Here is a 13,562-nt window from a genome sequence, read left to right as displayed (position 1 = left end):
AAGAATGGGTACCAGGCTTACTTGTAGATTCAAGTGTGGTGTAGAGAAAGTTTAAGTATTCCCCTGCAGTTTAACAGAATGTTTAAAGTGAAGCTCTACTGCCAGCTGCCTGCCAGGAGGTAGAAATAGAACTGTGTGACTGAACACCTGTGTTGAAATTGGATCATGAATAATCAATAATCACAGAGCTAACTTCCAACAGTTAGGAAAACTAATTTTGAGGGGAGAGAACATAAGACAAAGCTGTCCTGTGTTGTGAAAGCTTAAGGGGGTACTATAACATATTACCCAAAGGATGGCTTTTGGATAACATGGACCATCTCCCAGTCTAGACACCAACAGTAGCCTTCTCTTCTGTTTGAGTTTTCAAATAAAATGAACATCACTGAATTCCTTCAGGGAGAGTGGATAGATAACCACCTTCCTCCAGGGAAGGCAACAGGTACTGATTACAAGAGTATGGGAGCATCTCCCCAACAAGAGAACAGAAAGATTTAAGACTTAATCTTCTTCTTAATGTTTTTTTCCCAGGTGACTAAATAGCTGAGTGCTCCTGATGCTAATTTTGTGCACTGTATGCTGACTGAAATGAATTCCATTCACTTGGTTTTCACAAAGAACTGTGTGGAGATTATAAGTGCTTTGATTCCACATGGGAGAGAAGGAGAATTAAGCAATGTGTGCCCTACTTCTAATCCCCAGGGCTGTTCTGGCATCTGCCCTTAGAGTTGTTTTGATTTTTTTCTGTGTATTAATATTATATAAGAGTTACTAAAAGAGGTAGTATGCTTTTTCATTTTTAGGAAGGATAGTCTGCCTTAACAGGGTACTTTGAAATTGTGTCCTATGGGATTTGATTAGGTCATGACATGCTAAAGTGTATGGGTAGAGGAACTTAGACTCTGGGGCTTAGTTCAGTCCCTCTCCAGCTTGAGTCTTGTGTAAATCTGAAACTAAGTTTTTTTTGTGTAAGCCTGAAAATGGTTTTTCATTGCCAGAAGCACTTTTTAGTGCATGTAATCAAACTGTTTTCTTAAAGGCACTGCAGCATTCTTTTTGATAGCAGTTGTGTTTGTCTTTTAAATAAACATCTTTGAAAGGGGTGATGTATGTAATAGGCACAAGTGAGTGGCAACAGCAGAAATGCAGGACACTTCTGAGTTCTAAGAATAAAGAGTGAAAGCACCACCACCTAAGATAAGTCTAAATGGATCTAAATGGATCATTTTATTTTCAGCTTAGGTCATCTCAGACTTACTGTTTAAATTTTGGCATTTCCATTAGAAACAGGGGATATAAAAAATAATCAAACTGTTCTATTAGATTTTCCTGAAAAAAAATCCATCTCTCTTCTGAGCATGTTGCACTTTCTTTTTTTCCCTTTGTTTTTGGGTTTTTGGGGTTGGTTGTTTTTTTTGTTTTTTTGTTTTTTTTGGTTAGGTTTGGTTGGTTGATTTTATGTTTTTTTTCTTTTGGGTGTGTGGGGGGGTTTCTTTGTTTTTTTGTGGGTTTTTTTTTTCCTCTGAAGGCAGTTCAAAAGGTTTGTTGCTTTTTGTAGTAGTTAAAAGCCTTGAAAAACAGCGGGAGGCAAAGTAGTCATAACAAAAGTTTTTGCACTTTTTCCTATTTTATCTTTGGAAGTGTGTCCTCAGTGTTTCATTTGTGTTTCTGTTAATTTGAGCAATAGCCACTAGGTGTCAGGAACAACCAGAAGTTCATCAGGATGGTTGGAAATTTATGCTTGTGCTATTCAGTAGAAAGAAGGAGCCCAGGAGGGATTAATTCAGCCTGGCCTGTAATGAAATATGAAGGTGCATGTGCTTGAGGAGTTTCACTTGAAGGGTCGACACATTAATCACACCATCTGAAACCACTTTGAGTGTTTTCAGGTAACTTGTACTAACTCTTGAAATATTTTCACTCTATTGACAGTACCTATTTACTCAATAAGCAATCAAAATTTCGTTGCAAATATTATACTAGATCGTATGTCAATTTTAACTCCACTATATTTTTTAAAAATTATGTTAATATTATCAATTATATGAAATTAGTCATTTACTTAGCAGTTTATGTATAAAAAAGCAGAAGGTGAAAAAGTTTGCAAAAGTTTGATCAGTACCTTTTGCTTCTTACAATACATTTTGCACTTTTTGGTGGCAGTAAGTGTCAGAGCAGAGAGCAAATATGCCCATTATATCACAAGATATGCTTTTTTTTTTACAGGTGATAGAACAAATTCAGTTTTGTTGCTAAACAGTAGGAAAAAACAGAGAGCAGGATTTTGGTTAAGAGAGGCCTTCCAAAATAGATGAGTTTTGCCATATGGACTCTGCACCATACCAGAACAGCTGTGCAGGTACAGACCCAGTACAAGATGTGCAGATGGGTTTCACTGCTCTGCAGTTTGGAGCCTTCATGCAGAACTTTATGTCTGTGAACTGCAGTTGTACTCTGGCTATCTGTGTCCATTGTGTGGGATGAGAGAATGCCAGGCTCCATCTGCTTTAGCAGTTCCTGTGGCACAGTCAGAGTAGATCTGAAAAGATAAATAATTGGTGCTAGTGACCAGGTTAAGAGGCTTTAAGGGAGGGAGGTTTATTTGAGACTGGCTCTGTTGTAGTCACATGGACTGAATGCTAGAATTTGCTAAAACCATTTTTTAAATTAATTTCATTCCAAAGAATTCACTTGTGCACTGTGGAATTTGTGCAGTGTTGGTCAAAGCAGCGTAAATTGGAATCATAGAGAGGTTCACCCCCTGCTCTGAAGTAAAACTTGTGTAAAAGCACCCAGAGGGAAGCTAGGGTAGTCCCTAGCATTCCATGGGTTAATCCCCAGTTCTTTAGCATAGAACTAGAGCAGTTCTTTAGTTCCTTAGGGTGGAAGACTTGGGCTAATAGAGGTTAAATGACCATACATGAAAAGGAGAAACCATCTTCAGAACAGAATTTTAATAATTTCAATTATTTAGATTGATTTTATAGATAAATTTGACTTTTGAATAGCAAATACTTTATGTCTAAAGATCTGTAGATCAAAAGCTTGGGATTTTCTTTTTTTAATTTGGAGATCAGTTTATTTTAAGAAGGGAAAGGAAGTTAAGTGTTCAGTGACAATTCTGCCATTAGAAATACTGACTATATCTGATGTGTGGTGGAACAAACTATTCCATGTATTGATGGTAGATGAGTTAATTGAATTGTGAGTCATGAAATCACAGGAATTAAGAGATGGAAAAAGACCTGTTACATCATCTACTCGTCTCTGAAGAGACAAACTGAACGATCTAATAGGTTTTTAACATTAATAATTTCTGTTATCCACATTGATTAACTGAATTCTGACACCAACCCCACAAGCTGTATGTGAAGAAAAAGTCTATTGCAGCATTTAATGAACACCGTAGGTGTCTGTAGAGGTACACACTTTGGATTATGCAGATCTGACAGAACTTTTGTGGTCTTAATTTATACTCAATTAAAATCTTAGCAGATCTGTTAGTGAATTTTAGACAAATTCAAACTTCCCACACTCTTAACAAAGGAATTTTTTTTCTCAGACACTGTCTGTGTTTGTGCCCACAAGATGCATACTGTTTAAGGAATGCAGTCTTACCTGGAATCTCTATGCACAATTTTTATTTGAACAAAAAGCATATCTCAGGAAACAAAAGTGCTTTGGTTGCACAAGTTTCTCCATCTCATAATTCACATTTGTACAGTTTTATATAAAAGAGCTTTCTATTAAGCAGTGTTGAACATTTCTATTTCCCACTGTAGCAGTGCTTAGCATCTTTTTGAAGCTGACATCTGTGGGTTAAGCTAGTCTTGTTTGTTTTTTCTTAGAAGCCTTACAATGTTAGGCTTCAGTGTTAATCATTATATCATCTTGTTAAATATTCTACATCTTGTCTCTGTTTACAAACAGAATTAGTTCTTTAAAACTATTTTCCGGCATTTATCATTGGCCATTTGTGTGAAATTTAAAATCATGGTGCAAACAGTAGCAATGTTCATTACAACATTTGCTTCCTTTTCGTGCTTTCAGCAAAACCTGTTCTCTCATACTAGCACTCTCAGATGTTTCTATGTATGCGTGTGGCCTTTACCACTAATTCTGTTTTTAATGAATAACTAAATTCTACTGTATGATAGGAAGAGGAAGTTTGCTATGTTCTGAAATATCTGCATGCATTATTTCATCCACTGAGAGATGACTGAAGAAATAGATTTTAAGTTAGTGTCTTAAAACTAACTTTTCTGGTAAATTTTATCTGTTTATACAGCACAATGCAAAAATATTTATATTTTTGTTCTGTCAGACAATACACTAGAAAATATGTTACACTACAGCAATTTCAATTGCTTCAGGGTGCTGATCCATCCTTGGCACTGAAGTACAGAATTTTGTCATCACATGTAAAGGGGGCAAAGACAGGCTAAAAATCACACTAGCTCTGGGAGGAAAAATTTGTCCTTACTGAAGTCAGTGGCAAAACTCCCGTTGAATTTGCTGGGGCCAGGCTTTCACTCCATATATTTAAGCAACAAGAAAAGTATTGTATGTGTTACAGGTACTGTGTGGAAAGAAAAGAAACCAACCAGATTTTCAGTATCTGTTTGACTTTTCATTGTTTGTGTTGCAGCCTGGTTTTGATTCCCACATACTTTAAAGCAAAGAACCTTACATAGGTAGTTTTCACTGTAAGGGTCTGCTTGCACACTCAGGCTTGCACAGGTTCATCCATGTGCCTGTTGGCATTTCACCGAATTTTTTTTATCTGTGAATTTGATTGTAGGATCAAGACTCCAAAGAGGATAGTACTACAGTTGAAAGGTAGAACATACTCAGTAGAATGATTTTTCATTTGAAACTCACTCCCGCTTGACCCAGAGCTTGGCCACATTCAGGAAATTCTGTAAGTCACACCTCCTGATCCAGACTTTATGCTAAGCTCTTTTCCCAGCATTCAGTCTACTCTTAAGTTTTCCGTTCTCTGTCAAGTAGTGTTTCTGATCAGGTGGAGATTTCTGCTTCATATACTTTTCTTTTACTTGCAGTCTAAGTTGTATAAAACACATTCAGGCCTTGTACATAGCAGGCTTTTGGTGCCAGATCAACTCAGTTCAAAACCTGTTCCCCTTACAGAGATGTACTGTGAGGTTTATTGTGAATTTAATTGTAGGATCAAGACTCCAAAGAGTATGATACCAGTTTCAGAACAGCAGTGCCTAAACCAGTGGCTAAAAAGACTGCATAAATGTGTTTCCAAATATTACCCTATAGATTTCCATATAAATTCTTATAACAATACTTTTTTCTATACAAATTTACTTTTATGTTAACAGAGAATTTCTAAACTAAGAAGTCACAAGGCATAACTGGATGTCATTTACGAAGTGTTTTGCTTGTGTGTTAAGAATAGATTCCAAAATAGATTCCATCTTCAGAATGAGGACATTTCCAAGGGACAGTTATGCACAAGCTCGTGTGCGACCCAGGTCTGCACAAAATTAACTCTATAATTCCCACATCCTGTGGAAAATACACATAACTCCAAAGTGCCTGTACTCATGTTTTATGTAATGCAAGGTCTTACCTTGACATTAGGTGAGACCAGCATTTAAGATAGGCAATATGCTCTTGAGCAATACATTGTGATGACCTGCTAAAATTGCTATTGCTGTCATCTACATTCAGAGGCAAAATACAGAGGTACATGCAAATTACATTTATACTATGTAGAGTTTGTTTCTCTTGTATGAAGAAAATACATACTGATAATTAGTGTAAAACATGCAAGCTTTTGAAAATAGGGGTATCATAGAAAGGGATCTTATGAGGAGCAGTAGAGGAAGCTGGGGTTTTTTTAGTCTGGAGAAAAGGAGGCTGAAGGGAGATCTTTAGAGATCTTTAGTCTAGATTTTATGAAGAAGTTCTTCAGTAGGTAGTAAGACTCTGTAACAAATTGCCCAGAGAAGTTATGGGTGCCCCCTCCAAGGAGGGGATGATCTCTAAGGTCTCTTCCAACCTAAGACATTCTATGATATAATTATATGATCTTATTGCTCTCTATCTCTATCCTTTCAACTACAACTGAAAGGAAGTTATACTGAGGTAGATGTCAGTCTCTTCCTGCAAGTAACAAGTGATAAAACAAGAGGAAACAACTTCAAGCTGTGCCAGGGGAGATTTAGATTGGATATTAGGAGAGTTTTCTTCACCAGAAGGCTGTCCAGGGCCACGGTTGAGTCCTGGAAGTATTTAAAAGATGTGTAGATGTGATGCTTAGGGACATGGTTTAGTGGTGGATTTGACAGTGTGCTTTGGACCTGATGACCTTAAAGGTCCTCTTCAACCAAAATGATCCTAAGATTCTATGATCTTCTGATCCATCAAATCCAGTTTGTTTTTTTCACCAGCTCTCTTACACATGAATCGGTTCTGAGTCTGAAGACTTTCTGTTGAATTTCTTTTGCTTGAGAGCTTTTTTTTTGCTTTTTTTTTTTTGCTTTTGCTGTTCTTGTTGGAATGTTAAGATACAAGGTTTTTTTGCTGAGAAATAAAATATTGTTACCCTACCTGATATTTGAGTTTATGGGACAATTAAATTCTTTTTTTGTTCAAAACATAGCAAATAAGTTGCAATGTAACTGCAATTGCTTATCAGTTAAAGGAAGTTCACACCTATTACAAAAAGTACCTCCATCAGAGAGAAAATACAATGTTGTTTATACGTATAGTGTATTTTTTGTGGTTTTTTAGTATATACTTTTAATTTATTTTTTCTGGATTTTAAGTGAAGTTTGTGAAAAGGAATTTGTAATTTTCTGTGGTTTATTGAAATATATTATCAACTTTATTCAGGGCTCTCAGGTAATATATGTTATGTGACACGGTTCTCTTGATCAGTAAATTAGTACCCAACTTAATGATACTTAATCTGTATAGGAAGAGCAGGACTGAGTTGTATATTTTCAGGACTGTATATTTTCAGGTCTGACTCCTTCAAATAATTATTGATAACTGCTGTGAAGTTTTCTCTTTTTTAGGATGAATTTTTTACATTATAATGTTCATACGGGAAGTTTGTTTAAGGCCACAAATTACAAATGTCTTACATTTAATGCGAATCTTATTCATATGTAAGTCCAATAATCCTGAATCTTCTCCAAATATCTTATTCTCAAAATGCTACTGTGAAACTGAAGTTTATGCTTCAGACAGTTTTTGTAGGTTAAAAAGTTAAAAAGTAAGTTAAGCAATAGTTCTTTCTTTTTTTAGTTTAAGCAAAAGTTAGTTTTTGTTAAGTAAATTGTTAAATTCTTATTAGATCTGCAATATGTATAGCACAATTAACCCCTGAAAATCTTTGTAAAATGTTACCTGTTAATTTGTGTATCAGGATTCTTAGTCTATGGACAAGACTTTGTCAATTAAAGACAAGGCAGAAACAAGCAAAAGGAATACTTCATTAATTGCACTGTGTTGTAAAATTAGGAAATTATCTCAAAGCTAAATTGCATTATGTTTTCTGAAATTTCCATGTACTTATTTTCAAAATACAAAGGAAAGTTTACCCTTTCAGAAGTCAGTGACAGATTTGCCATTGGATTTGGACAAGTCTAGATTTGTTTTATTAGTGTGTCTGACAATTTTACTTAAGACTAGAGCAAAAGGGAGAAAAGTCTTGCATGTACAGTACTCCTTGGCATGATTTTGTCATGAGTCCACCAACACTCTTAAAAACTTGCTGGACATGCTTGTAGACTCAGCTTGTTTCAGGGACTCTTTTTCAGTAGAAGGCTTGGATGCAGACCCCTTGGTTTGGAGACTAATGAAGTTTAGTGATGGGTGTCTAACTGGATTATACCAGTTGAGTGAGGGGGCAGAGGACAATTAATCCCTGGTCTTGTTTGGCACACCTGGGGAAAATCTGTAGCCTTCATGCATGCATTTCTAAGAACCTGATTCATTCTCACTGGAAAGTGAGAATTACGTGGTGATTTTTCAAGATACTTCATTGGGAAAATCAGATTGTTACTTTCCTAATGTAAAAGAAGGATTATTAAAAAAAGAAATTAAGTGATCTTCTCCACTTTGCTGTTGAAAGAAGAGAGGAAATAATTTCTGGTTTGTTCCCCCCCAGAAAATAAATTTGAAGCTTAGCTGACAGGTTGTTACTGCATTTATCTTTGTTACTTGGGGTGATATGGGGGACTGGAATAGGTAAGAGGAGCTTGGGGGGTCACATGCATTCAAATGGTCACAGTGGTTCATGAAAGTTATTTGTTTTCTTCATGTATTCTGTGTCAGGACGATCTTTCAGCTGAACAGGTCAGTGTGGTCTGAAATTGAGCATTATCTATTGATTTGAGCCCTAAAGTGTTTACTTTGAATAATTCTTATCATTACCCCCCCTACCACCAGCACCACCAAAGAATCCCACAATATGCAATAACTCTTAAAGGTCTCACTGAATGTCTATTGTAGCAAGAACAGTCAAACCTAGAAAGGCAAACATTTAAGTCATTGAAACAATATGGAATTATTCAAGAGCTCTATACTGCTGGAAGTGCATAGCCAACAAAATAAAAAAAAGAATGTAAATATATATTGAAGCCTCCAAAATTAGTCACTTTGATCTGGCTAAACAGCAAGAAAGAGGCAATGAACTTCTGAAACTCATTCAGAAATGGCTTCTGATCTGCCTTTGGTCCTTGGTTTTAATGCTTATGTATGATATGGGGTATTCAGGACAAAAATAGATGGAATGCACTGATACAGATTTTGAAGTTGCATAAAACTTAACTTAAAGGGTTTTGATATTGTGTAGACTTGCTAGATTTCTCTCTTAAACAAATGAAACCTGCCTAGGATCATAGAATGTCTATGGCTGGAAAGGACCTTAAAGATCATCCAGTTCCAAGCCCCCTGCATGGGCATGGACACCTTCCACTAGACCAGGTTGCTCAAGGTCCCATTAGCCTAGTTAACATTTAAAATGTCAACCTGTCTTTGTGATATCTTTTCTCAGTTCTTTTTAAGCAGACTAATATTTTTTTCTCTTTACCACTTCCACATCAAACTTAAGGTTTATTCACCACATTAATTGTCTTAGTATTGTAGATGCCTTCAAAATCACAGATTTGGAGACTGTTAAGTCTTGATGAATTTTATTTAGGGTTTTAATATATATTGAAAAAATCTAATATTTGGAGTTGAATCAGAAATCTAACAAGTGCTAAGTGAGGGATAGGGTAGTACTCTGGTGCCAATGGTTCTTTTACAATCAGTTCATCTCAAGATTTCTGCCTTCAAGAGCTGTGCTGAAATTGTGCCTCAAAAGCTTTGAGATATACCCTGCATATGAAAAATTTGTACAGAATTAACCACAAGTGATACTTTAGTACCATGCAAGTGATAACTGTCATTTTCTGTCAAACTAAAACCAGTCTTGGGATGGGCAGATCTAACTCTACATCTTTGTTTCTAGCTTCCAAACTGAAGATTTGATAATTGGTATCTGTTAAGTGTGCCTGCTCTAGGAAAGTCTCAGCATGTAAGGAATTCATAGCTGCTTCTGATGTATATCTTTACCTGCTTGTTTTATTTTTCCCTTATAGGAGATGGTGAAATCTTATGTGTACTAATTAAGTTTGCCCGCATGGACTGAGACCACATTTCAGGAGTGATCTAATGCCTGATAAAACGGGGAAAAAAACCCCTGCAAACAAACCTGAAATGTAAGGATGTATTGATAATTTTCATTAAAAAAACCCCAAACAAAACCAAAAAAACATTTTGCAAACTTCACAAACACGTCTAGAGAAGATAGGCTAAAGGGTATGATGCTAGTCAATGTGACTTTGCACATGAACCTTACCTTGCAATCATTAAATTAAGTAAGTCATGGTCATTTCAGGCAATGAATCGTAGAAGTGAACAGTACCTGATCTAATGATAAAGTAGAATAAAGAAGATCTTGCTCAATCTGCAAAAAAGCACCTTAAGGCTTGGAACGCTGTCCTTTGAATTCAGTAAACCTGTACAGTAACTATTTGAGCTAAATCACACTAGGAATTGTGTTTATCTAGAAATTGCAGATCCTAATTTATCTTGAAGATCACTATGTTGCTATTGCTTGTAAATTATTGTTATGCAATTAGTGATGCTTTTAATTGTATTCATTGCCTTCCTTGGCCTTGGAAACTGCTAATTTGCATTTTTCTTTTTCTGGGCGAGAGATATGGATACTGTCTTTTATCATTCATTTAACTTGATTTTTTTTTTCCTCTTTGCTTATTAAGAGCACTGGTCCAAGTCTCAGACTGCTAAATATTTCTCTACCATACAGTACTTCTGTTTTGTCACAACTGCTACTCTGGGTACATCCAGCCCACTCCTTCCATGGGACCCAAGAGGATCCACAGAGGCAGAGCAGATGCACAGTTGCATAAGGCTGTTACAGCCCTTGGTCTTCAGCATAAGTTGTCTTCATCTAACCATGGCCCTGGCTGTTGGTGCCTTCCACAGAAGTTCAGCTGTCAGTGGAGCTGAAAAGAATAGCCCATCTCTTGCTCTTATTTAGATTGCTTAAGGAGAAGAAAGCAGGCTGTGCTTTTAAGGAGATTTCAATGTAAGCAAAATACTGCAGACATCATCCTGCCAGTATTCAAGCATCCTCATTAGAACTTACACTTAGGGAACACTCATGAGCCAATGAATTATAAATTTGGTTGTTACAGTGTTAGTAGTAACCAATATAATTTCAATAACCAACATAATTTAAATAGTGTAGTAGCTCCTGGAAAACCAAAATACAAACAGTCATGCAGGACTGAAAATATAGAGGAAAAAATACAATCAAATTGTAAAAAAAAATCAAATACATAGAAAGGAAAAGCTGACTGGAAGGGATTTAACTGAGAGGCTAGACAGTGAAAAAAGGTTACAAGGAAATATAAAGACATAAGAAGAAAACTATTTTTGGAAGACCTAAAGACCATTTTAGAAGTTTTAACTGTATCAGGAATAAAAAAAATTCTGGTAATGTTTTTTGTCTATTTCTAGGAATGCAAAGATCTACTGTCAGTAATGGTACAGAATAGATGGAAGTCTTCTAGCAATACTGTTATTTTCATTTTGGGAAAACATATTGTCCCTGAGTCGGGGCAATCCCCACTATCAATACAGACTGGGAGATGAAGGGATTGAGAGGAAGGTCTGAGAAGGACTTGAAGGTAATTAAGTGGTGGATGAAAAGCTGATCATGAGCCAGCAATGTGCTCCTGCAGCCCAGGCAGCCAACTGTATCCTGGGCAGCAACAGAAGTGTGGCAGCTTTGGAGCTGCCAGAGGAGGCCTTCACACTTTTCATACTGATTTTAATAAATCTTCAGATATTTCTTAAGAACTGGAAGAAAGCTAGCATTGTGTCAGCAAGTGGCTACTGTTTATGTAGACATCATCAAGGTTTCAAAATAGTGTTTTAAAGCATCTTGAAATGAAACTGAGGAAGTATTTACTGGGTAAGTTTGGACTTGACTGGATTAGAGGAGTTCCCAAGACTGTGGTGCTTCAAAGAGTAATAGTGGTGAGAAGGCCAGGTTGGATGAGACTTTGATCAACCTTGTCTAATAGCTGTGTCCTGCCCATTGCAGAAGGTTTGGAACTGGATGATCTTTAAGGTCCCTTCCAACCCAAAGATCTATGATTATTGGTTAGTAGTGACTTTCCATGGGGCTCAGTACATGGCCCAAAACTGTTCAGTGTCTTTATTAACTTGGATGACAGAATAGAAGAGGTTCATAGCAGGTACATGTGTGACAATAAATAGGAAGGGAGAGCTGCTACTGAGAGACTTTGACAAGCTATAGAAGTAAACTGGCAGGAACCTTTTGAAGTTCTCCAAAACCAAGTATAGTGCTTTACATCTGGAGCAGAGCAAGACCATGTAACAGAATAGGTCGAGGACTGATGTGATAAAAAACAGCTTTTCAGAACAGAACTAGAGGACAAGTTGAACATGTGTCAGCAGCATGTCCCTCCAGCTATGAAGACCTACCTTGTAAGAAGCTGTGCTAGCAAGAGAGTAGCTAGAAAGTCTAGGGAAGTGAATATTTCTCTATACTGAGACTTAAAACTGCATCTGGACTACTGTATCTCATCATGGGGCTTTGGTGTAGAAGAAAGACACCAGCAAACTGGAGAGAACCTGGAGGAAAGATGACAAAATGGGTAGGAGTCTGGAGCACGTGGTTTATGGGGTGAGAGAACTGGGTTTATTCAGCCTTAGGAAAACAGAGCCATAAGGTCATCTTTTTGCTGCACCTTAAAGCGAATCTTTGAGAAAAATGGAAACACACGCTTCTTGGGGATGAACTGTGTAAGGCTGAAGGAAATAAATTTAAGGGCACAAATTTACATACCATTTTGCCATAATGTAAGAAAGAGACATCTTGAATTTAAGTAGTCCAAGTTTGAAAGATGCAGCTCTTGAAAACATTCATCATCTGTCTCAATTGGATGCTTAAACTACCTGTAATGTCATAGAAATGCCTCTGTATTCTGAAATACTTTTTTAAAATATTACCTTTCAGGACAAAAGGATTTATTTCAATCTTGAAACTATCTTTTCACCTTAAGTATCACTAACTTCATCATTGATAACAGTATTGTCATTCATTTTGGTGCTCTTTAACTGAAGTATCCAATGTAACATGTTTATAGTGCATCTTTGCTAACTTTAATGTTTTGGGTATCAGTTATTTCTAACTGCCAGTTCCATGTAGAAGTGATAAATAACTGCTTGTCATAGGACTAGCTTCTTAAAGAGGAGGTAGTTTGCTTTTTGCCCTTTCCAGTAGCAATCTATTTCCTGATCCTCTGTTTTTGCTGCTTAGTTCCTTCCCACCTGGGGATGGAAGAAATGAATACTTGATGAGCCTGTGTGGAATGCTAGAAAAAGGGTAGTGGAGCAGAAACGAAACTGCAATCCAGTTAAACCTTATCATAGTCTTACACATTAGCAGATCTCTGAGTCATGAAAAAGTACTGGGCAGAATAACTGCTGTATCACCACCTGATAGAAGAAATTAAAGGGAAGATTTTCTTTGGAAGTAAAAAGACTTCAGTACCAATTACATACAGTGCATGGCAGTCTTGCAGGTAATTAGCAAACACCACAGTGGCAGCTCTGAAAACTGAAAAATGGACACAATTATAATGAGATTTTAATAATTTTTTGCTGTTTCCTGGTAATGCTAAGACCATTATCTGGGAGCCAAACGTAAGCAGTTGTTTGTACTGTCTTTGTCAGGAGCATGAGTATTAAAAGAGTAATTGATGAGTGTATACTTGGTAATCTCATTTTTCTTCTGTATTTTATAACTCCTTCTGTGAAATTTTTCCTCTTCATATTTTTCTCATCTATTTAAAAATAGAACTGGGAAACTGTCATAAAGATAATGGTTTGGATTCAGTTTTACTTAAGGGAGTACAACACTATCTCCTTATATTTCTTGTCTACTCTGTGGACTTGAAGGAATGTAGTTAGGT

At 36.6% G+C, this 13,562-nt stretch overlaps 1 long non-coding RNA gene across 2 annotated transcripts; it reads left to right on the top strand.

The window, feature by feature from the left end:
- The first annotated feature begins 1,491 nt into the window (after positions 1 to 1,491).
- LOC139795265 (uncharacterized) lies at positions 1,492 to 9,751 on the top strand. Of its 2 annotated transcripts, XR_011725439.1 has the most exons (5): positions 1,492 to 1,889; positions 2,227 to 2,359; positions 4,325 to 4,576; positions 4,802 to 4,921; positions 9,630 to 9,751. It is a non-coding gene; the product is annotated as an uncharacterized lncRNA (long non-coding RNA). The 2 variants fall into 2 exon arrangements; XR_011725438.1 differs by lacking the exons at positions 1,492 to 1,889; positions 2,227 to 2,359 and adding an exon at positions 2,652 to 2,716.
- The last annotated feature ends 3,811 nt before the right edge of the window (positions 9,752 to 13,562 follow it).

This window comes from Heliangelus exortis, chromosome 3, assembly GCF_036169615.1.
Source record: "Heliangelus exortis chromosome 3, bHelExo1.hap1, whole genome shotgun sequence".
NCBI classification, from domain to species: domain Eukaryota; kingdom Metazoa; phylum Chordata; class Aves; order Apodiformes; family Trochilidae; genus Heliangelus; species Heliangelus exortis.
Note: the sequence above shows the minus strand (reverse complement) of the source record. Positions and strands in the feature narration are given on the sequence as shown.